General features: G+C 38.5%; 1 protein-coding gene and 1 pseudogene across 2 annotated transcripts in view; both read left to right on the plus strand.

Annotated features, from left to right (window-relative positions):
• The first annotated feature begins 1,330 nt into the window (after positions 1-1,330).
• Positions 1,331-25,705, plus strand: part of PDE4B (phosphodiesterase 4B) — a 530,477-nt gene continuing 506,102 nt past the window's right edge. The window contains exon 1 of one of the 2 annotated variants that reach the window (XM_036026231.1): positions 1,331-1,477. The gene's annotated coding sequence lies outside the window, so the exon portion shown is untranslated. Of the gene's footprint in view, positions 1,478-1,794; positions 2,121-25,705 lie in introns of those variants that run through there. The other variant, XM_028512530.2, reaches the window with a different exon arrangement.
• LOC114496970 overlaps positions 2,231-25,705 on the plus strand; it is a 58,195-nt pseudogene continuing 34,720 nt past the window's right edge.

Here is a 25,705-nt window from a genome sequence, read left to right on the forward strand (position 1 = left end):
TATTGCCATATTTTACAGACAGAGTGAGTGTCAGAATCATGAGGGTACTGCAGGATTCATTCGCTTCCTTCCAGACGTTCCCTGCCTCAATCTTATGAATTCTGGCTTTGGGCTCAGTTTCAAAGGTAGATGGTACAAACACAACAGGTCCAAGAAGGCAGCATCTGAGCTTAGCAGGATTGGGTGCTCTACACTCGAAGGGCTGGTGTTTGAAAATCTTGCCTCCAAAGCCGCAAGCGGGAGACAGAGCGGGGCAGGAGTCCATGAAGCCGCTAAATTGGTAAGCTCTCAGGTGTGACGTTCGTAGTGTGTGTAGGTAAAGGTGGTTTGGGTTAATGAGTGAGTAACACAAGGTTATTGCCACTTCTTTGGCAAGCTCCCATTACCTTCTGATACACAGTTCAGAAGTGATCTAATTACCTGACCCATTTCCCCTCCAACTAGAGAAAAGTCCTCCCACTAATGGAATTGGTATGTGTTTCTGTTGTGTAATAGTTGTATTATCCGTTTTGGGCTTTTCCCAGTTGCTTCTCCCACTAGGCTGTGGGCTCATTGGGCTCAGGGACTGTGCCCCAGCATCTGGCATAGTGTATTGTGCTTAGTGCAAAATAGGTGCGCCATAATTTTTTGGAGTAAATTGAAAAAATAGGCCCGTTTTACCTATTAAAGTCTTTCTGGTCTCTGGATAGTTGTATAAGCAGTCACTGCATCTTTCTGTTTTCTTGTCAGCTTTCTTTTCTTTTTCTCTGACTGAAAAGGGCTGAACATCTGGGGAAAAGGAAACCTTTTTACATCCGTCCCCAACCCCCGCCCCGCCCCCTCATCCCAATAGCAAGCCTCCATTCCCTGCTTTCTTTGAAACTGGGCAGTAAGGCTCCCGGGTGCCTGTTGCTGGGTCACACAAATTCCCAAGTTGTGGGACCCATTCCCACGGTGTCTTGATGGAGCATCTCCACCAAGGTGATCTGACCCCATTGGTCAGTAGCACTGCGCTTATCGCTCTGGAGCTCCTTTGTGCAACAGGAGAGCAGCGGGCTCACACGCTCACACTAGCTCTTTCCACATAATTTGCCCCGCTCGCTCCTTTGCCTTCCTCTACCCGGAGTTCTAAGGTCCTCCCTTCTCCTTTGTGCAACCCGTGGCTGCCGAGCTTCTAGTACTGTATTCATGGCAGATGAAGAGCCAGTGACTGACATGTTCCACGGATGGACGCGAATCGCAGCAGGCGCCGGTGGCAGGGGGAGGGTGCGTAGTGGCAGACCGCCGCTGGGATTATGAATGCGGGCGGGTGGGGTGATGAGTTTGGGGTTCCAACCAGGATTTTCGGTATCCGGCTTTGGATAGGCACGCAGGGCAGTGCGTAATCCTTCAGCTCTGGTGGGAAGGGAGATGCTGTGAGCTCCCGGTTGAAAGTGAAGGTTATTTTGCAAAACTCCCTTGGTATCATGCCTGCAGAGTACTGCAAGAGGTCGGTGAGGTAGGTAGTGGAGGAAAACAAGCGAGGTGGGCACTCAGAGGGCCAGCCGGCTGGGGATGGTGTGTCTTGTTCCTTAGAATTGACAGGTGGTGGCCTCAGCAGTTGCTATCTACTACACATCATCCAGTCCTTGCAATACGATCACATTGTTATTCCCCCGCACCGGTCTGAGGAGTGCAGAGAGGCAGCCCAAGTGCCACCAGCGAGCTGTCTCTTCCGGGGGGTGGGGGGAAGGGAGCAGTGGGGGTACAGAGAGGCAGTTGGGGAGCAGTCGAGGAGAGAGGAGCTCAGGGGTGCGTAGCGGCCACCCGTACTGCCCAGGCTGGGATCCTGGACGCTGGCAGGTCCTCGCGCCCACTCTGCAGCCGCCCCCGGCTTGTGCTCCCTTTTCCTGGTGTCTCGGCCTCGCCTTGGCGGCTGCGGGCTCCCCCTTGCCCACTGGGCTCCACGAGAGACGCGCGCGCCGGTCCTTTTACCTGGCTCTGGTGCCCCTGGGAATAGGGTAGGCTCATCTCCTTGCACGAAAGAGCTGCGCCGGACAGAGCCGTGGCCGAAACCCGGGCACCCAGAGAGCGGTGGCCAAAGCGGTGCACCAGCAGCGCCTCCAACAGCAGGAGGGAGGCTTCCGAGAGGGTAGCCTGAGGTAAGGGCTGCCCAGGAGGCTGCGGGTTTATTTCTTCCTTCACTTCTTCGCACATCGCGGCTGAAATGGAGAGTATAGGGTGCTGTGGAGCTGATGGGGTCGAGGGGAGGATGCGGCTCGGCAGGCACCATGGTCTTGACCGCCACGCGGTTGCCCCTTGTAGTATCAGTAAATCCGCCAACAGGCTCTTTCTCTTCGCCCCCTGGTTCTCTGCCCCTGTCTGCGTCCTTGGATCTTTTGGTAAGTCCCTGAGAAGGAGAGCGAGCCAAGGTAGAATGGAGAAAGGCAGAGGGACTCGCCCAGGAGGGGTGATGAATTGGCGCGCGGTGCCCAGGGATTGACTGCAGGCGCTCGAGAGAGCCTGGGGTACCCAAGAGTTTTCTGGGCTTTGGCCCCAGGATGGTCCTGCATGCCGGTTACTGAGGCTCCAATGGGGCGCACACAAGCTGTGACATAATGGGGTCTCTGCCAAGGAACTTTTGGGGAAGCTCAGTCTCTGTTTGAGGAAGGGTGCTGGACTGTGTCCAGGGCTCGGCCCTTTCTAAACTAGAAGTGTGTGTGTGTGTGTGTGTGTGTGTGTGTGTGTGCAGAGTTTCCCCCCTTTTCTTTCCTGCCTTCCCTCCTCTTCCATCTTCCTGTTTTGCTTCCTTCCTTCCCTTTTTCACAGATCCTCTCTCCATGTGCCATACTTCAAACAAAACCTAAAACCACCGTAGTCAATAGCTTAAACACGAGTATAAAGAGAAGAGCACAGAGAAATACTTGTGTAGTTAGTTTTAAAGACAAATATATGTATATAAATAATATAATGTGTTAATTATAGTGTAATATACATATACTATATCATAGTATATACACTCCATATTATATTATATGTACTATATAATAGTATATGTAATAAATATACTGTATAGTAATATGCATGTATATATACTATATATAAATGCAATATAGTATATATAATATATAATACTGCATATGCACACAAGCCTGCAGTAATTTTAAAGAAATACTTTGAGATTCTCACCTAAATTTATATTACATGTATGTTGTTTACATCACATGCATATGATGCCACTAAACAGAAATGGTAAATCTATGCATTCCATGTCTTAAATCTGTATGTGATATAACTGTTCTTTGAATCACATCCATCTTTTAAATTCAGAGGTTCCCAGCTACTTGAAAGCCCAGGGCTACACTGCAAGAATAAAAGGCACATTAAAAAATACAGATTTTTCTTTTTAGTGGATGATCCACTTTCCTCGCTTTCCTTTTACCAAAAGGGGGGAACTTGCTTAATGTCAACATGTGTCTTCAGCATATCAATGGTCTGTTCAACTCTTCAAATCAGTGCTGGTCGGACTTGACTGGTAACATATTTGCTGGCTGTTTTCTGTTATTTTTCTTTGTAAACAACAGAATGCTAATTACCAAAAATAAGTAAAATTGTTTAATAGACTGGAATTGTCGAGATGGCACAATTGATACAATGAGGCTATTTATTTTATTATATCTTCATATCTTGTTACCAGGGTAGGCAAAAATTCTGAGTATGTGAAACACAGAGTTGATTCTTGAATTTGTGTTTATTAATTATTGCATTATTTATGTGTATTACAATTGTAAACCTACTTTGGCTCATCCTTCTCTTCCTTATTAAAATTGTGAGCTAAATGTTTTTACAATGTGTCTCTTGTATTTTTTTCTCAGCTGACTTGTTTTTCAGTTTATTTCTAACTTGAGATATTTTGCAAAGATGAATTATTTTAAATGTCTCTAGAGGTACCCACTTGGGCATACTTGTTTCTTTTAAACAGAGTTTTTACTTAAGGAGTAAGAAATCAGTCGTATGGTTTTCTGATTTGGAAGTCCTTTGCCTGCCTAGAGACAGGTATTTAATAATAATGATATGCTGAAGTAAGGATTCATGCTTGATAAAAATATTATACATAAAACTGACATTTTCATTTTGGGTTACAAACTGACAATTTAAAATTGTGAAGGAATAGAGTCTCAGGTTGTTCTTAATATCTTATTGGCTGATTTTGATTATGGAGCAAGAAACACATGTTGTGGTTTTGAATCAGATTTAACGATTAGTAATTTGGATTTATCTTTTATTATTATAGCATAAAATTTCATTGCTCTTTCTAAGGAAACTTGAGCAATAGAGTTTGGAGAAGGTGTGGGAATGTTATTGATTATAGGACAAGTAGGTTCCTTTAAAATTTTAAAGTAGAATTTGGGTAATTATTCAGGCCTATTTTCTAGCTAATTCTTTTTTTATTGATGTCCTATTATTAAAATTTCCCATTAAACTATGATTTTTTTAAATTTTTAGAAATTCTATTTGATGCCTTTTCCTACATAGCTGCCTGTATTTTTTTCTTTAGGTTTTCTGTGTTTTAATATGGGTTATATTCTTATTTTATCTCTTTAATAATTTTACCTGAATTTATTTTATAGTTTAGGGTTTTTTTTTTTTTTTTTTTACTTAAATTCTTCTGGGAGTTACTCATCCCAGTGGTTGCATCTGCTGGCTCCTCCAGAACTGTATATCCATTTCAAAGTGGATTATTCCCTCCTGTGTTTTGTTATTTGGATTATGAGCTCATCTTAAACCAGGTTTTTGCTTTTGGTTTTTCTCTGTGGTAGTCATATTTTCCCTACTTCTTGAAAGTTTCCTTGTAGGGTTTTTTTGTTTTTTATTTTTATTTTTGCTTCTATAGAACATCTTAAGGGTTTTGCTGGTTTATGATAAGCTTATAAAAATTTTTAAATTGAGTTATAACTGACATATAGTTTCAGGTGTACACCATATGATTTGATATTTATATATATTGTGATCACCACATAAGGTCTAGTTAACATCCTTAAGTTTAGCTTTCACATTTGTTTATTGCCTCGAGATTTCTGTGCTCTGCAGGTGATGTGAATTCAAACTGTGTGTGTGCCTTGTGTCTAGTCAAGAGATTTAATTCAAGGAATAATTTTATCCTTCTATCCAGAGCTCCAGGAAGAGACAGGCTTTCTTGCTACTTCTAGGCCAGGCTTCTAGTCCTCCTTAAACTAAGGGGTTAACTCTTCTAGGGTTCTCCTTTTTGCAGAGGACTCTGCTCCAGTTACCTTCCTTTCATGGGCCCCAAACCAAGCGACCTGTCCCCGAACACATGAAATCTACAGTCTCTGTGCATAAATGCCTGTGTTTAAATTCTGTATCACTTTGGATTTATGTATTACCAATTTATCTCTCTTGTGGTATTTGTTTTCTTTCTGTTCTAATACTTACAGATTACCTTTCTTTTTTCTTCAATCTCAACTATTTAATCTATTTCACTTTTTCTAGTCTCTTAAAAATGTAAGTATCTCTGTGTTGGCAGAAGGAGTTCAGTCCACATTAACTCAGCCTGCCCTGCCACGCTAGTGGAATAAGATGTCTCTCGGGCTATATACACTGAGAATTGATTCTTTTCAGTTACTTTCTTTTCCCCTCCACAATATTTTCACATTTAAAAAAAATTTATATGAGTCCCTTGTCTTTTTTCTCCTTATGTGACATTAATATTTGTATTGAGTTCAGGGCATTCATTTGCCTTACAGAGTGTCTCACAGTCTGAATTTGTCTAGTGGTTTAGTTACTTGACTAGGTTAAGGTTAAACATTTTTAGCAAAAATTCCCCTACTTAGGTGAGGTGTGCTTCCTATTGCATCACTGCAGGAAAGTCTCTTTATCTCATTTTTGATGACTAAGTTGTATAACTTGAAAGGTGATACCTACCAAATTTCTCCTTTTCTTTTTCTTTTTTTATTTTGAGGTTAATAAATACTATGTGAAGTGACACTTTGAGACTATATGAAAAACTTTTCACTCTCCCACAATTTTTACCCAGTGCTTTTTTAATTAACTTTTTATTTTGAAGTCATTGTAGATTTATATGCATTGTAAGAAATCATACAGAGACCCTGTGTATCCTTTATTCAGTTTTCCCCAAGAGTAATATCTTGACAAACTGTAATAGGATATCACAACCAGGAAATTGACATTGATATAATCTGCAGATCTCATTCAGATTCTACCAGTTGTGTGTATGTGTTTAGTTCAATGCAATTTTACCACACGTGTAGGTTTGTGTATTTGCCACCAAAATCAAGATGCAGAATCATTCCATTACTCTGGAATCCCTTGTGCTGCCTCTTTAATAATGACACCCATCTGCCTCCCACTCCCTGGCTTCATTCCTAACCTCTGACAACCTTCTCTATAATTTTGTCATTTCAAAAATGTTGTATAAATGGAATCATAAATTATGCAAACTTTGAGATTGTTTTTCCCCCTACTCACCATTGTTCCCCAGAGATTCACCCACGTTGTTGTATGTGTCAATAATTTGTTCCTTCTTATTGCTGAGTGCTGTCCCATGGTATGGATGTCCCACATATAGTTTAGGCATTCATCCAATGAAGGACATTTGACTATTATGAGTAAAGCTCTGTGCACTTTTGTGCACAGGTGTTTGCATGGATGTAAGTCTTCATTTCTTTGGGTTAAATTGCCCAAGGGTATGATTGTCAGGTCCTATGGTAATTACATACTTAGTTTTATAAGAAATTGCCCAGCTTTCTTCCAGAGTGACTGCACCATTTTACATTCCCAGGAGCAACGTATGAGTGATCTGCATTATGTTGGAGTTTAGGTCTGCCATTTTACTGCTTTCTCTCTGTTTCTTCTGTTTCTTATTCCTTTATTTCTCTTTTCTGACTTCCTGTGACTTACTTGAACATTTTATAGGATTCCATTTTGATTTATTTCTAGTGTTTTAAGTGTATCTCTTGGTATACTTTTCTCAATGGTTGCTCTGGATATAACCATATATATTTAGGCCTATTTATTCTCCTTTCTTTTTTAAATGCTGTTGTGTTGGGTATAAGACGGTGTTATATTTTTTGATTTATTCACTGAATATGCTTTAGACACTGCACTTCGGGAAGGAATTTGTGGTTGATTGTTCTTTCCTTTCAGCACTTCACACATGTGTTATTTCCTTCAGGCCTCCATGCTTTCTGATGAGAAAACCATTGTCTGTGGAGTTGATGCTCTGCTAAAGGCAATGTGCCATTTCTCTCTGGCTGGTTTTAAGATTATCTTCTCTGTCATTCATTTTTTTTAGAAGCTTGGGAATGGTGTGTCTCAATATATATTTCATAGGATGCATTCTATTTGGGGTTCGATCAGTTTCTTGAATCTACTTGGTTTGTGGGTTTTTTCCCTTCCGATTTTGGAAGGTTTCCTGGTGTTATTTCTTCAAATACCCTTTTAGCTCCACTGTTCTCATCTCTTTTTGGGACTCTGATGATGTGAATGTTGGCCCTTTTTTTATTGTCCTACAGCATCCTGAGCTTCTGCTCATCATTTTCTAAAATGGTTTTATTTATTTATTTTTAGAGAGAGGGAAAGTGAGGGAGAAAGAAAGGGAGAGAAACATCGATGTGAGAGAGAAACATCAATTGGTTGTCTCTTGTACATGCCCTGACCAGGAACTGAACCATGAGCTAGGCATGTGCCCTGGCCAGGAATCAAACCGGCGACCTTTTGCTTTGTAGGATGATATTCAACCAATCAGCCACACCAGTCAGGGCTCTGTTCATCTTTTAAAAAATTTTGTCTAATTTGTTTCTGTTCACATTGGAATAATTCTATTGATCTGCTCTCAAATTCACTGATTCTATCCTCGATCATCCCCACTATTGAGCCCATCCAGTTAGTGTTTTATTTTGGTTATTGTATTTTTTTTGGTTCTGTAATTGCCATTTGATCCTTTTTAGAACTTACACATCTTTGCTGAGTTTTCTATTTTTTTTCCCAATTGTTTCCAGAGACTTTGAGTTTGCTTGTTGAAGCATTTTTATAATGGAAGCTTTAAAACCCCTGCCAGATAATTCTAACATCTGAGTCACTTCAGTGTTGGTGTCAACTGATTGTCTTTTCTCAGTTAAGCTGTGATGGTATCCTGGACACTTTGCACCAATGTTAGGAGGCTCTGGGTCCTATTTAAACCTTATACCTTAGCAGTCACCTTGTTTAGGTTTAGCACACAGGTCCTAGATTACTTTTTGTACATTGTGGTTTCAATGCGAATTTAAATTTCCAGAGGTTTTGTGCTGATGTGTGAGTCTGCCTATCTTGTCTGGTGCTTCTGGGGCTCCCACTGAACCCTGCTGATGCCACTGGAGGGGGTAGAAGGAACCTCTCCACCCAGGCCTGCTGGTGCTTCTAGGGGACGGAAGGGATTTCTTGGCCTGCAGGTGAGGGATTTCTGGGCCTGGAGCTTGTTGTGGCAGGATTCCCCCTGCTGGTGCTGTGAGGCCATATGGTGTTATTGGCTGGACCCCAGTTAGACACAGGAGAGGAACCTGTGTCATCTATTGCTAGGATGGGGGTTGGAGACACTGGCTTTGGTAAGCAACCTGCTGTTGGGTAGGGGGTCATGAGGCAACCAGTAGGTTGCTTACCAAAAAGTAGGTTTACTGCTCTTTTGTTCCTCAAATTTGAGGGTCACCAACCACTCACTCTCTTTCTTCTCACCATTTTGAGTCTTCCTTTGATTGCCTCCTGTGTTATTTATAGGGTTTATAGGTGTACTAAGTGGGAAGAGACCCGGAGAGATGAGTATGCCTTCTTGGCTGGACTCGAAATATATTCTTTGTAAAAACACTCTAGTTGAATTCCTTAGTCATCACATTCTCCATCCATATAACTGGATTGTGTTTTCCAGTAATATGTATTTGTTCATAGTCTAAACCTCAGTTTAAAAAACAGATACATATCTGATTTAAGTTAATCTTAATATAATTGGATAAGTGAATGTTAAGTCACACCTTATGAGCAGAATTTAAGACAAAAACCTATGTGTGTGATATTTTCTCTATCAAATATTTTTCTCCCAGTTGTCTTAAAGCATTTGAAAAATAGTAGCTTTTATATGTTGACATATCTGGAGAATGCTAAAAATATCCTTTATCAGATGGACACTTTAAACTCTAGAGAAAATAAATGACATTATTTGCACAAGCAGCTTGCTGATATTTTGAGTGGATTAATGAGAAGATACCAGGATTCTGCCTCTGGATCTTCTGGTTTATATTACAGTGCCGATCCACAGAATTATGGCATTTTTAGAACTGAAAGTGAACTTAGAGATTACCTATTTCAATCCTATTGCTTGATATTTAGGAAAACTAATACCTTGAAGGCCATAAAGGAGCCTAAGTGCCTTCAGTTCAATAATATCAAGGCTTGCTTATGTTGAATTCTTAGTTCATAATGTTATATTTTCTTTAAAAAATCAGGATCACTTTCTTTTTAGAAAACATTAAAATTTTATATTGAGGCATGATTTCTCAGTTCCCTTTTCTAATTAAAAAAAAAAACACTAACAACTGGGACAGCATGATGGTACTCTTTAAAAAATAGGCATGTCTGAGCTCTGGCCAGGTGGTGCAGTTGGTTGGAGCATCATCCCATACAACCAAAGGTTGCAGGGACAGGGCACATGCCTAGATTTCAGGTTTGAGCCTTGATCAGCTACGTATGAGAGGAAACAATCGATGTTTCTCTTTCACATTGATCTCTCTCTCTCTCTCTCAAGTCAATAAAAACATATCCTCAGGTGAGAATTTAAAAAAATAGGTACATTTGAAAGTCGGATGAACATATGGACCAGAAAAGTAAACATAAATTCAAAAATTTACATACAATCTTGAAGGTTTATGAACTCTTAGGGATGACCACCAAATATTGTTTTTGTGTTATTTGTACCATGTGATGTCTCTGAATAGTCTTTGCTAGGAAAAATGAAATAAGGATAATGCCCCATTCAATAGCCGGACTCTCCCTTAAGGATAACTGTGGCAGTTGTCCTGGCACAGCACACTAGTGTGCTAAATTTGTTTTCCTGCAGGTTCTAGAGAGCCGTTAGATGAGAAGGATAGAGCAGGACCAGCTATGCCACTGAGTGGGTAAATAACATTCCTTTGACAGTTGTTAAAACAGATTGTGGGAGATAGAAACAGGCAACTAAGCACATGATACTTCTCTCTCCCCCTAAACACACATACACACACCTTAGGATTTCTTAGAAAGATTGTTTGTCATCTGCTCCTGTCTGCTGTCATCATCTTGGATAAATATTTTTTCTTCGAGATAATTCTCCCTTTCTCTAGTAAGGTTTCTCCCTGGTGGTCATTGAAACCTAATTTCACCCACACAAAATGTTAGGGGCTCAAAGAACAAAGTTTATAGTAGCAGTTGATGTATTTACTGGTGAATTTATGAGGATAAGAAGAAAAACCACATTCATGTTTTTCTTATATTATGGATCCAAATAATTTAAGAGCACAGAATGATAAATATTTCTGAATTCAGAGATCAGGAAGTCAGTCCAATGTTTGTTAAAGTAGTTAAGATTACTTTAAAGGGAGCTGCTGATACATACTTAGAGGAAGCTCCCATAGAGCTCCCTGTGACTACTACAACTCCTCAGATGAGAAGTAAGACCCTGAAATGACTTGAAGTGCCATAATGTATACTAGAGTAAAAAACTCAATGCAGAAAAGTGGGGACAAAAAGAAATAATTTTTTCTAGTGCTTTTACATCTTTAAAAATATTGAAGGGATTTTCTTTTCAGGGTTACTCTTTTGCTATTGAATAACTGAGTAATGGGAATCAGAATTTTGAGTTTCAGTTCTGCTATGCCACTAAGTGGGTAGATGACATTCCCTCCGTAGATCTCTGGATATAAAATAAAACTTTGAATTATGATAACCTCTAAGATTATTTGCAGCATTCTGATTTAGTGAAACTTTTGATTAGTAGGTATTACTTGACATGTTAGGGGAATTTCTTGATATATCTATGTAATTAAGTATTATTCATAAGAAAGACCTCCAGGGAACTAATATTTTTAGTTTGAAATTATTATAATATGTTGATGTGTTGAGAAATTTCAATAGTTAGAAAGGTCATGATTTAATAAGGACTACCCAGCTATATGGATACAACATAGCACAATTTGGGAAACAAATACTTTAATGCTGATAGTGACAATGACAATGGTGATGATGCTAATGTGATAGCACTTAATTTAATTGTAGTGGAGGTGTAGTGATACTGTAGATTGTTCATTAGTATCCATTCACCATTTTCTCTTTTATCTTCTTCTGCTATACAAGTTGGAAGGCAAATCATTCTACTTTCCAGTCTCTCTTGAAGCAGAAAGTGGCCCATATTGCTAAGGTTAGATGGTGATTAATGGGGAATGGATACTTTCTTGAATAAAAAAGGAAAGCTTTTCAAGGAGAAGGTTCTTGTCCTTGACCCTTACCTCTTCTTTCTCAGTAGGGCAGGATGCCCTGATTTGTGGGGAGCAGCCATCTTGCAAGCATGAGGGAAAAAACCATGCACATAGAATGATGAAGCAGAAAAACAGATGTTGCTTGGATCCTTGATGACATCTTGGAGTACATCTATCAGCTCTGCATTGCCTGCCTCCAGTCTTATTATTCCATTGGAAAAATAAAACCCTTAACTGTTTCTTCCACTATTTATTAGGTTTTTTGTTACTCCCAGCCTAACACATTCACAACTCAATATGTAAAGTAATTGTTATGACTTTGCACTTTACCTTTCTGAAGGATAAAGTCAATGTTTATAGATCTTTGTAATTGTTAATATTCAATAAAAAGTTAAGCTATTTTGTACAAAATTATCATTGTGAGGCAGCTTGGTGGTGAAAATTTTGGATAACCTATGAATTTTTTATTTTATTGTTCATAGCATGAAGAACAGCATACAACTCCAAAAGCCTCAGTTTTATTTATTATTGCTTAGGCAATATTTTAAATTTTATTCAATGGGTGAAATTTTTATGAGGGAAACTATTTCTGTGAGTCATACCTCCTACTTAGTTATAATCTTTGGTAAGAATGGGATACTGCTGGAGAATACCAATGACTCTTGAAAAAATGTTTTCCTCATTTGTCTTATAGGCACAAATATATAGCAAAGTGATTTGTCCTTGATGCCATTTAGTCTAAATTTGTTTTTAGCGAATTCCTTCTGACTTCACACTTTTACATGACTGAGAAATACTTTGAGAGGAGGATTTTAAAATTTAAGAAAAATGGCCATTCACAGAAAGTGGATATAAAGTATATAAAATAATTTTTTGCATGGCATTTAATCTGCACATTCTCCATTTGGATTTACCTGGTTTATGTGCATTAAGCCATATGATAAGAGAAATAGAAGGATCTAAGTGGGATATATTTGTGTTATTTTATCAGTTAGGATAGTGTTCATTTGAGAGTAACTGATAATTTGAAATATTATATGCTACAAGTAAGAAGTTTATTGTTGTACATGCTATAAGATGTCTGGAGGGAGATGGCCCAAGGCTGGAGCAACTGTATGAGGCAGTTATCAAGGATTTAGGCTCCTTCTTGCTTTTGGTTCTGCTGTGAGTGGTGTATGGCTTTCATATTATTGGTAGGAAGAGAGTGAACCTCTAGGCATGGCATCTGGACACAGGCAGGGAAAAGGGACTGGACAAATAGCAAGTCATCCATTGGCAGAGTCAGAAAATATGGTAAGGAAAATGATTGCTCCCAGGAAGATGCATCTGGTAAACTTGTAATATCTTACTCATATGAACTATATCAATGGTCACCCTTAGCTGCAGAGAGGTCAGAGGAATAAAGGATATTTTTTCTTTTTATCACTTTAATCTGGGAAAATTGGTACCTCCCCAAATGTCAGGATTTTGTTATATTGCAAAAGAAGGATATTGGGTAGGCAATCATCATTGTCATTGCACATGAAGAATATTTTTTAGCTTTTAAAATCATATTTGTAGTGTTATATCATAAATGCATGGTCTGAAGATATCTTAAAATATGACAGTTTAAGAGTATTTATTAATTATTATTTGCTTTAAGGCCCTAGAAAGTACACTTATTTAGAATTTTGTATCAGTTGCCAATTTGTGTTAATAGAGCTGACTGACATAAATCTCAAAGTATATTTTGATAGTCATTGGTATTAAGATAATTGTAGGCAAAAAAGTTATACTTCTATAATGAATAATGACATATGAGTGTGAAATTCTGAGAAGTCAGACAGGAACAATATTATATATGCACTTTATTTTCTGTTTAAATTGGCATTTATGTATGTGTATAATACTCGAGATCAGATATTTATTTTAAAAAGAATAAAATTAGTTCAATTCAGCTTTTCTACTTTGCCATTCTCATTCAGGATATTGACTGAAATACCCTGTGATTGAGGGTTTATTCTTCAGTTGATGTAGGCACACTACCTTGAGTTGTTTATCCACATTAAGAAGGATAATGGATCTTTTCTGGTTAAAAATTCTCATTAAAATAGGATGAGGCAACTGTGTTCACCGTACTTCAGAGGGAGGGTAAAACGATAAGTGAAATAATGGATGTGAAGTGCCTATTTTTTTACTCTGAAAGAAGATGTTATATAAGTTCTATTAACACTATGATTAATGTGCAAACAAGATGATGGGTGAACATTTCCGAAAGGGAGTATCATAACTAGGAATTTTGAGTGCAGTCTTCAATGTCAGTTTTTTTTTTTTAAAGGAGAGCAATATAGCAACAGTCTCATGTTCTTACTTTGAAATATCCAAAGTAAACCTCATTGTGCGGGGAAGAGAAAATATGGAAAGAGTTTCAAAGAGAGGAATGTGATTTATTGAATAATGTCCAGATAAAAGATGTCCTTTGGGTCTCTTATATGGTTACAAAAATGGGAAAACTGTGATTAAAATGTGAACTCTGATTAAGATTTAGAATGGAACTTGCAATGACTATATCTTGAAAATAATGAGGTTCTATTTGACTCAGAAATCTTCAAAAAAAATTTTTGCAGTGTCTTCATTAAAGGCTTTGTCACCTCCTTGGATACAGGTTTTTATTCCTTAAAAGATAATTTGAGATGGGAAGTGGTTCCTTGTTTCTACCTGAACTGCCATGCTTTCTTTGTGCTTAGTTACCATAAAAATTAGTCCTATTATATAGTTATAAGAACCCTTGACTTTAAACGAGGGAGCAAAGTTCATGTCTCAGGTTTGCCACTAATTATCTCTATAACAGAAAAATTATTCAATTTCTTTTTGTAAAGAAACATTCTTTAAACTATCTTCTTCTCTTCTTTGGGCATCCTAGACTTCAGGTGCTCAAGCTGGCCAGTTGAAATCATCAGAGACGGTCATATCTCTGTGGGAAGAACACTGCCTCTCTTTTATGTCAGACTTATGGTCTTCAGAGGTCAGCCATGAGACTGGCATGTGAAAGCTGGTCTGGAAATGGGTATGAGGAGGGAAGCTTTGCTTTTCTCTGTGCATTTTTATTTTGGATGATTTGTTGAAGACAAATGCTTCCACGTGGGCTTATTGGTGGTTTATGCAAAAGAGTAACTAAAATGGAACAAAGTTGGCCAGTTAAGGAAAGCCTGTCATACTTTATAAATCAGATTGTCCAGATTATTTTACCTTTCTCTTTTAAAAAATTTCTCCAAGTCTTTAAAAAGTCTTGTTTAATTGTCTTAGCCATTTTTTGAAAATTAAGGGGAAGGTCAAATGTCAGCAAGAGCTGTAGGTGGGAAGAGTGTCACTTAGCCTAAACTGGTGTGGTAAGACCAGTAGGAGCAATAAGTAGAGTATAGGAAATTCTCACGAGAAGATATGGAGGAGATTATGATGGGGCTTGAGGAGCTGTGGTTGTCAAATACCCCTGATTTCCAGCTGTCATTTCCAAAATGGAGGCTCTCCTTCAACTCAGTGCTTTAGAAGCTGGGGTTCACTTTTGTTGAAGACTGCAAATTCCCAGAAGAGTTGCCGTTTTCTCATCTGGAAAATGAGGGGATTAGACCAGTTCATAGTTTTACAGCTATTTCCCCCCTCTAACTCTCTTGTTTTGAAATATTTTGTCTACCAAACTATTTCTATAATCATGTCTTTTTTGAAGGAACCAGAAGCATATAAAGCAGTCATTTAAATATTCCAATTTACATGAGATAATTAGGGTGACCATTCTGAGAAGCTGTAATTCAGCTTAAAGCAAACAAATTTGATATTTTTGTTTATCCAAGAATGCATTTCTGGCTGGTGTGATTCAGTGGACTGAGTGCTGGCCTTCGAACCAAAAGCCTTTGGTTCGAATTCCCAGTGGTTACAGGCCAGATCCCCAGTAGGGGGCACGTGAGAGGCAACCACACATCGATGTTTCTTTCCCTCTCTTTCTCTCTCCCTTCCCCTCTCTCTGAAAATAAATAAATAAAATCTTTTTAAAAATACAGTAAATGTTTATGAATTTAAAATTGCAAATTTATAGTTTTATATGTCATCTAAAAGCAATGGTGCCTGTCATACAATTCTTCATCTCTAATTCCTACTTCCTAGAGCCATTACCTTCAGATACTTCATTGTTTCTGTGTGTTTGCCTCCCTTTTGTGGAAACAAGATGCTTAAGCTGATATTTGCTGATTTTTAGTTTTATTCTTATATAGTTATTTCATGCTATGGATGATGACACACACACATTCACCTACACATTCATTAAATTAATTCATTTATTAATTTAAATAAATTGCTATGATTGTTCACTGTTGCGCCTCTGAATCCTTTGGTGTACTATGATTACACTTTCCTCATATTACATAACTGTTTCAGTTTTATTTTACTCAGTTTTCAAAGTATCTTTTACTATTTTACTAAACTACTCATCTAAATTGTACATTTCTTCTTAAAATATTTAGTTTGATCAGATAATCTATACTTTTACCTTTTTACTGGGCACATGCATCCTCAATCTGTCCATATATTTGCTCACTGTTGTAATTTTTGAATTATCCTTTTCCATCTAAATTAGAGTAATCTTAGGCTGAAGTAATAAATAGCTTCAAAATCTGTAATGGATCAGACACAACAGAAATATATTTTTTTGCTCATATAATGCTACTGAGCTGTTCCAGGTAAGTATGGGAGGGCTGTGGGTGGGAACTCTGATCTGCTCTTTCAGGTGAGTAGGATGGGGTGCTTCCTGCAGTGACTCAGGGAAGCTGGTTAGAGGCACCACTGTTTTTAGTACATGAGTTCCATAGTTGTCATAGTCAATATCAGACAGAGTTTGGAGGTATTCCTGGGAGTAGTTTATATCCTTCCTAGTTATACGTCTTTGTCTAGAACTCAGTCTTGTGGCCAAACCCAATTGGAAGAGAGGTTGAGATAAGACCGTCTAACTGTGTGTCCTGAGAGGAGGAAATGGGTTTTGGTAGACAGCTAATAATACCTGCAGCACAATCATTCTGCAGATTTCTTTACCTCTTTCCTATGTTAGATCCCTTGTTTTATGATTTCCATAGCTCTCACCCTTCCCTTCCTTTCTTCCTGCCTGCCTGCCTGCCTTCCAGAGAAGCATATTTTACTTACAAATCAATCCCCTTTTCCTAACCACCACCATCACTAACATAACCGAGTAATCTAGTCTGCTCATTGCTGGATGGGCTCCAAGTGGGTGTTCCTGGGTTCCTTGTGTCTGATAGATTCATGTTACTGGGCATGATCAGAGCCCTGTGGTAGATCAGTGCGCGGAGGGCTATGATCCTTTGTAGAGCTTGGCTTTGGAATGATTGTTGGGAATCTGGGCAAGGTGGTGATGGAGCTACTACCCAATGACTGGAGCCCACAACTCACTTTCCACAGGCTCCAGTGGGAGATAGTGGTGTGTCTACCTATCATCAGATTTTTGGCAAGTTTCATATTTTGCTTGCTCTTGATTTAGTCTCTTGTTTTGATGGATGCAACACATCCTCCAATATTGTCTTGAGACATGGTACGTTAAAGGTAAATTTTTTGAAATGTTTTATATCTGAGAATGTTTTTACTTATTTTTATACCTGATGGGTAACTTTTTGGAATGTATATTTTTGTTGGATGTCATTTTTCCAGAGAGCATTTCCCCATTTGTTAGATACCATGAAATATTAAAAATTCTTTCATTTCTTTGTTTTTCTATTTTTATAACTTCTATTATTATATTTCATATAATCTGATATGCTTTCCATTGCAAGATACATTATCTTATGTATCACTAAGATAAATATATTTTAATTAAACTATGAACAATGTTTTCATATCACTTAGAATATTAATTATAGTCTGATTGAAAGAACATGTTTAGACTTAATTAAAAATAAAATGTATTATATATCTCTCTAGTGAATGCATAAGAAAAGAACACATACTGATATAAATTGCCTGAGTTATCCTGAAAACTTCCACAGTCAGAGTATATTTCTTCTGAATCCCTTTTGAACTCCAAGTCATTAATATCTGTGTCCATCCATGCACTGTCCCCCTGTGTGCCAGGAACAGTGCTGGCCAAGAAGATGCTTGGCCATCAGGGGGAGTGAACTTGTTTTGTGATCCTTGCTATGGGAATATTGTTAAAAATACTTGATTCTTCACTGCTCCTATTCCTTCCTCACAAGCATATTATTTCTCAATGTTAAAATTGAGAAATTAGTGTCTGCTGGGTTCTCTTCCAACCAAACTCATACTCACTCTGCACATTTTCCTGAATGTGCAGGTCATGACAGCTAGCTCATTACTGCTGCCTATCTGAGAACCTTTGTAAGACACTATTGATTATAAGATATATGTGAGTTCAGAGCTATAATGATGTGGAGAATGTGCATGATGTTTAGATGTTCAACCATCTGGACAAACCCTCCAAAGTTTCTTCTATTTTCAAACCCAGTTTTCACATCTTACATATTTTTATACATTTTATTTTAGTATAGATAGATAGAAAGATAGAGAACAGATTCACTTTTACTGTATGCCTTAACTGTAAAGTAAAAAAAGAGCTTGAATTTTCTCAAGATGAAATGGCAAGAATCCTGGGGGATCCTTTACCTCTGAAAGCAGCACATGTACCAGAAGACTCACCTGAAGTTGGAGGTGATCAAAACATAAGAACCACATTTATGATTCAGGTATGTTTTATTGCAGGTGCATCAGGGGAATATTTTTCTAGCTGTCCTTCTGTATAGATTCACAATCATAGTGTACATGCTAACCCAGAACTATATCTGCTTACCCAAAATTGAGTGCAAAATATAAATTTCTAGCATCTTTATAAATGACTGCATATTATTCTTTTGAATTAACATGCTGTGCTTCTTTCTCCAACATTGAACATCAGATTGCTTACAGTTTAATTTTCACAATTAAGTAATTCTTTAATAACCTTTCTAACATAACAGCTTGTCATTTGCTGAGTTAAGGGCTATACAGATTTTAAAGACTTTTTGCCACCAAATTGTCTTTCAGAAGGTTGTACCTATTTACACATCCACCAGCTATCTGTCAGAATGATCATTTTCCCATGTGTCTCTAAATCTGGGTTTGTTAATGTGAGGAGAGGAAAATGATCTCTTTGCTGTTTTTCATTTGTTTTCTTCGAATACTAGGAACCCTAAAAAAACTTTGAGTGTGTTATGGTATCCTGGGAGGCTGCCGGAGTGGGTTTGAGCAGGACCGCTGGAGCAGCTGTTTGGTTGACGTTGGGAGAAGGTGTTTGGCAGGGAATGAACAGTCACTGCTTTGGATTCCTGGAAGGTCTAGGGAACTCTGTAGTTTAAACTCTTTAACCTTCACAGAGATCCTTTTTTATTGCTTTCCCTAAGAGGCTGGATTCCTTCCAGGTACCACAGCTTTTGTTCCATGGGAATACAGAGCTGTAACCTCCAGACTCCATGGTCCCCAGTAGTTCTGGGTAACCAAGGGGCAGTAAGTAGGGGAGGTACTGGTGGGGCTTTGAGTCATTGGAGAGTAAAGGAAGGTGTGTGGTCCACTGAGCATCTGGAAGAGCTGCTGGAAGAGCAGCTGAAATATCTGAAGGCAGACGGTATAAGGCAGTGAGGGTACAATCTCATTCTAGATAACTGTCCACATAGAAGGGGGGCTCTGTTTGAAAGGTGGGCAGAGGTGCCTTGAATGTGAGCTTCAGGGCAGTGGAGGGGCTCTGAGATTGTTGGAGTCCTGGCATGGTGAGACCTGACAAATGCATCTTAGCAAAACCAATAGCATTGGATGACACTGGAAATGGATGCAGGCCATACAAGAGGTTTCTCAGTGTAGCCTGCAGTTTATAAAGGTTGGAAGTTTTTTGGTTGTGATTTATGTCTAGAGGGACACAGAATCAGGCGAATGCTTCCAGCACAGGGCTCTTGTCATTCTCTGTAAGAGAGGTGAAAAGTAGTTCATTTTTCATAGGTCAGGCCTTTAGAATATGTAGAGGTTGTAACAGAGAGTGAAGTTGTTTCAGAGCATATCATGTGGTATGTGGGTAGATACGAGGCATATTAAAACGCTGAATGAATTCAGAAACTGCTTCAAAGACACCCTGTAGACTGCTGCAACATCGCGAATGGTAGCAAATGTGTAACTCCAAATGGAAAATGCACTCATTAAGCCATTTAGACTAGCAGAGTTATGTTACATTTTTTATTTTATTTGTATATGGACACATCTTTCATACCTGTAATATTAGGGTAAATGAGATCTAAACACTGCCTTCATTTGATTGGGAAATAATCTCAAGCACATGATACAGGATATTTAAAAAGGCCCTAACATTAATATCTTGGAACTGGATGGCTTATGGCTACTTTCTTATTTTCATTGAAATTTAAACTATATTTTCTGAAATAGCCTTTATTGTAATTTTAGATATAATCTGCCTTGGCTCGGCAGTCGGTAACCGAATAAGTAATTTCATCTTTGGTATTACTGCCTGACAAACAGTGGTTTTCAGAGATGGTGATAAAACCTCATTAGTGATCATTTTTTTTAGAGGTAGGATGGCAAATATTTTCTAATAAATCATGCTTTGTGCTTAGCTCATTTTTGAATAGTTACTGCTTGGATCTTTTTGTTGCTCATAAAATGCAGTTAGATTTTTAGCTGAAGAATTCAATTTTTATTTTTCCAGTAACTATAGCCAAGGGCTGTACTCTCTTTCAACCTAGATAAGTCATAGTGACATGCCTAGGCCAAGAGAAGGAGGTCTGATGAAATCTGTTGGGTGGTGTGAGAGAAAGAGAGATGCAGCATATAGTTCTTTCAAATGCAGTTAGAGGGTTTCTGCAAGGTGGAGAGTTTATCAATTATGGAGCATTCCAGTTCTCCTGAGTCCAGACTTTTTGCTATAGCAAACACAACTTTTACTATTTATTTCAACCTTGGTCCTTCAAAAAACCTATTTTTGTCTTTTGGGGGAAAGTAACTAATATTTATTGAGCACTCACCATGTGCCAAGCACCTTACTGAAGGTTTTAAAATGCTGTCTCATTTACTTCTTACCATAACCTTGCCATCCAGGCATTATACTCATATGGAAGATGAAAATAATAACTTTCAGCCAGATTAAATAATTTGGTTAAGTCCATCAACACAAGGTATTTTTCTTTCACCAATACAAGTGCTATGCCCATTTAAATCCTGTTTAAAACGCAATCTATTAAAATTTAAAAAATACTCATTGAGGATTTTATTACATTCCAGGTGCATAAATTGTCTCACTTAATGTTCACTGAAAAAGAGAAGTGGGTATATTTATTTTCATTTTAAAAATGAGGTAATTGAGAGGTTCAGAGTTTAATTTATTCAACATCACACAGAGCTGAGATTTAAACCCAGGTCCCTCTGACTCCAAAGCCCGAGCTCTCACTATTACGTTGTTGGTCTTTGTATTTAAGGGTTATGTTTTCAAATTATTATTATTTTACAATTATTTTAATTTTTTTTTTGCTGCTTAAGTAGTACCTTCTCATGTAAATGCAGTAAGAACTGATAAGCAGGGCCTACTGCATGCCTTTAGCACTCTGCTAAATGCTTAGTCTACAGTGGCATTTCTCAATAAAAACGCTATTCACTTTGGGGCCAGATGATACCTTGTTTTGGGGGAGTGTGTCTGTTCTGCATATTATAGGATGTTTAGCAGTGTCCCTGGCCTCTTCCAATAGCACTCCTCCCCTTCTTCCAATTGTGAGAACCAAAAATGCCTTCAGACATTGCCAAATACTAACTGGTGGGGAGGAAATCACCTGAGGTTGAGAACCCCTGGTCTGTATTAGCTCATCCTGTCCTCAGAGCACCAGTGAGGCTTCTACCCTATGATCTCAGCTTTGCACAGGAAGAATAACATGCTCAGGTCACAGTGCTGGGCAGTGGCATCTCCAGGACTCCAACTCAAGGACTACATATAACTTCGGGTGAATTTTCACTTTATTTCTTGAATTCTGCTTTCAAATGTAACTTGAGGGTTCTGAAAGGTGTAGGCTATGTTGGATCCTTCTTTTTCTTTTGCCCACAAAGACACGGGAAAAAGTATTTAATATTACAGTGCTCTGACAGATGTTCATGAACAAATGACTCATTTTATGTGGGTCATTTTTAAATGAGAATTTTTAGAATAAAATGTAGCTTAGTGCAATAATTAAGATCACAGTGTTTGGAATCAATCACAGGTTTAAATCTTATCCCTGCCATTTATTAGTTCTAGGATTCTGAGAAAGATTTTTGACCTCTTTTAGCATTGATTTTCTCATATCTTTGGGACTAATAATTCTTCCTGTGGATATTGTGAGGCACAAATGTCACCTAGCACAGTACATGACACAAGATTTAAAAAAAATCAGTAAATGATAGCTATTAGCAGTACAAATAATCATTTATACCTATGATAAGGAAATGGTCTAGATTTTCACTTTAAAATAGGAGGTCATTACATATATTTAATGTCAATCAAGTTAAAAATGTTTTGTCTACCTGGAACAACTCGAAGGCTGATGTTGCATTCATATTAAATTAAAAATTATATAAAATAAAAGGATACAGAGGAGAAATGAGGAAAGTAGGGGGAAAATGTAAACATGAACAAACAAAAACATAGGACCATTTCATGGACTAAAATAATATACTGGATTATTTAGATTTTGATGAAGAATTACATTCAGTTCATTTGATGTTGGTAAAGAATTATTAACCCTCTTGGTAGCTCAAAGGAGAGCCTTCTTTTGGCCTCAGGAACAGCTGAATTGACTCATCCCTGATCTCCGCCCTCAGCCTTCTGCTGGTTTGGCACTTCTTGCTTCCTTCCCCAAGGTCTGACCTTTTGTGGCATTTCCTCTGACTCATTTTTGGGTTCTGCTCCTGGCTTTCAGCCTCTGCTCTGAGGATTCCATTGTGAGGTTCCTGGGTCCTCTTCCAGGTTAGTTACTGACTTGATTTAATTTCCTCATTGGACCCCATTCCTAGGTGAGGACATTCCATGCCTGGCCACACGTGACTGCGAGAGGCAACATTTCTGACCTTCTGCTGCCCCTTCCATCAGCCAACTTTGACAAATTCCTCGCAATTGTAATTGGCTGAAATCATTTAGGTTTTAACTATAGGTTGGTGGCATTGAATTCCCCAACGGGAAAATGCTGTAATGGATATTCATTGCTTTTAGACTCTTGAGGGCCATTTTTTTGTACTTGAAATGCTTCTCAATTTTTTTTTATGTTTACACACATTGGAAATGTTAATATTTGTAGGAAACAGTTAAGGTACATAGATAACTCTTTTTGGTTCCAGGACCTGCATGACTATTGTGGAGGGACAGAGGGGATGCATAGCTCAGCTTCCTCTACAGAATTACATATAGTTGCATATTGGTTGGGAACCTATATTCCAAACGTTGCCAGGAAAACACAGATAATAGCACTGGGCTGAGGGGGTAGGTAAGGAAAGTGTAAACCCTGAAGCAGTTGTTATTCTCTAGCCTCTTTCTTAAAGGCCCAGTGCACCCTGAAGAGGCTATGCCAAAAATAGAAAGACTTACGAACTAGGATAAGGATGCTGAAGTTTCTGTAGGGAGTTGGTGAAGAAAGAGATAAATCTATTTTAACACATGGTGGGATGTGTTAGAACTGGAAAGAGACTGGGAACAGGGAGTTAGGAGGCTACTGAAGGAATCCAAGAATGAGGTATTGAGGATTTAGAGTATTGGCTACCAAACTGAAAAGGAATGAATCACTTGTTTTATATTCATAAAATAAATATATGTAAGAAATATATTTACCACCTTGGTAAGTGTAGCTATATTTACTCCCTAGCCAATTATGTCAGGCCATCATAATTACCATTTAGATGTGAAGGGTGTGCAGAGAAAGAAGTCAATAAAAATAATAATATTCAAGTTACTATTTTAATTCGTGATTTTAACTATTATTTAAACTGCTTTGATTCATTTTAGTCACTTAAGAAAAAGGTGCAATTTTGGGTGGGGAGATGGTGCATTGAGTTTTGAACATCCCAAATTTGAGATATTTGCACAACATAAAATACCAGTTACCTGGAAAGCACTTTGAAAGTGGTTTTGGAATGCTCAAGAAAGCCACATCAGAGAGGCTAGATTTTAGAAGTGAATGGTGGAGAGATCCATATGTTTTCAGTTGGAGGTGGGGGTCCCATGGAAATCACATGCAAAACTGTGTTTAAAATGTTGTGTACCAGTGTGCTATTTTCCTGAGGAGAGGGTCTTCTGTTGTTTCAAGGGATCACTGCCACTGGTAGCAAATTAAGACCTGAAGGTCAAATTGGCAAAAATTACAATTTTTAAAAAGTGAAGAATGAATTGTAGATACCTTCAAGTAATTCTTTTTTCCTTTGGCAATAATGCAAGATTTGGGAAATATATGATTAGAATAATAAATTTGTCTTGGGATAGAAGTTTAGAAAATAGTGTGTCCAAGCAGCAGGCTTTTTAGCCAAGGAAACAGGTGAGAGATGTGGAGTATGGATTCGTTAGTCTTTAGCATTGCAACAATGTTAGGAGCCGTGAGTATATTTTGAGCTCTTCTAAACAAAGGTTTAGAATGAAGATAGAACAATGCAGAAGGCTATGTTTTGAGCATGGGCAATACCCGCAGTAGAAAGCCAGGTGAACAGAAGGACTGGGGCACTCTGGGCACGACAGAAAATTTGGTGGTGAATTGACTAAAGCATGTTGCTTGCCAAAGCCTTGCTTAAGGCAGCTCCTGATTGACAGAAACAGCTCAGGAGACATATCATCACTCTCTTCCTCTAGTTTGCTAGATTGGTGCTAGTATTTAAATCTTTTTTTGTTTTGGTCCCTTATCTCTATAACATTACATTTATTTAAAGCACACTATTGTATCATATGTGTGTATGTGTGTGTATGGAATGTAGGAAACATGGGAAGACAGGAATTTATAAAGATGAAATAAATTGATAAAGGATGAGTTGTAATATATATTCCTATAACCAATGTATTATTTTATGCACCTTCTACAATGTTTTTAAAACAACTTTATCAAAGTATTACTTACGAACTATAAACTACATTCACTTAAAGTCTTCATTTTGGTGATTTTTGACAAAAGTATTCCCTTGTGTAACCACCACAACGATCAAGATATTTCTTTTTTTGTTGTTGTTTTTTAATTACAGTTGTTCCAATTTTCCCCCGTTGTTCTCCCCTCTCCTGCCCACCCACCCACTCCCTCAGTCAATCCCCACACTGTTTCCCATGTCCATGGGTTCTTCATACATGTTCCTTGGCTAGACCCTTCCCCTTCTTTCCCCCCTTATCTCTCTTCCCTCTCCCCTCTGGTCACTGTCAATTTGCTCCTTGTTTCCGTGTCTCTGGTTCTATTTTGCTTGTTTGTTTTGTTCATTACGTTCTGTGACATGGTGCAGCCAAGAGGGGGTCCCTTATAGGGATTTGTAATGAGGTCCAGAAGAGCTTGGAGATAATTGGCTCCACACCACAGGGCCACACCTGCCTGGAATGCTGGCAGCTGTGGCCACTTGTGGGAGGAGCCAGAAATGGGGCTGCAGAAAAAGATTGGCGCTGGGATTTAAACCCAGGTGAGGCAGCCATTTGGCATCTCTCCTTTTGGGACCACGTGTCTGCTTAGGACCATGTGGCTTGGGTGTCTTGGTTGGGACCAGGAGACTTTGGAAGCGCTGCCTTTTGCCACATGGAGGGTACCAGGAGGACTATGTGTGTTTGTGGAGAACTTTAGTTTGTATTATTTCAAATAAATAATAAATCCCTTTCCTTTTCACTGATCTTTGGTATTAAGAGATGTCTTTCCTCAGGTGGTGGGCAAAATGAACCCAGTAGGTAGGGCGGAACCCCCAGAGAAAAAGGGGGATCTTCTATATCATTCAGCCAATCCCCACCCCGCCTGTTCTGTAACAGTTCCACTTATAGTTAAGATCATATGGTATTTGTCTTTTGCCACCTGGCTTATTTCACTTAGCATAATGCTGTCCAGTTCCATCCATGCTGTTGTGAAGGGTAGGAGCTCCATCTTTCTTTCTACTGTGAAGTATTCCACTGTGTAAATGCACCACAGCTTTTTGATCTACTCATTTACTGATGGCCACTTAGGCTGTTTAAAAGTTTCCTCCTG

The sequence above is a fragment of the Phyllostomus discolor genome, chromosome 5, assembly GCF_004126475.2.
Source record: "Phyllostomus discolor isolate MPI-MPIP mPhyDis1 chromosome 5, mPhyDis1.pri.v3, whole genome shotgun sequence".
NCBI classification, from domain to species: Eukaryota; Metazoa; Chordata; class Mammalia; order Chiroptera; family Phyllostomidae; genus Phyllostomus; species Phyllostomus discolor.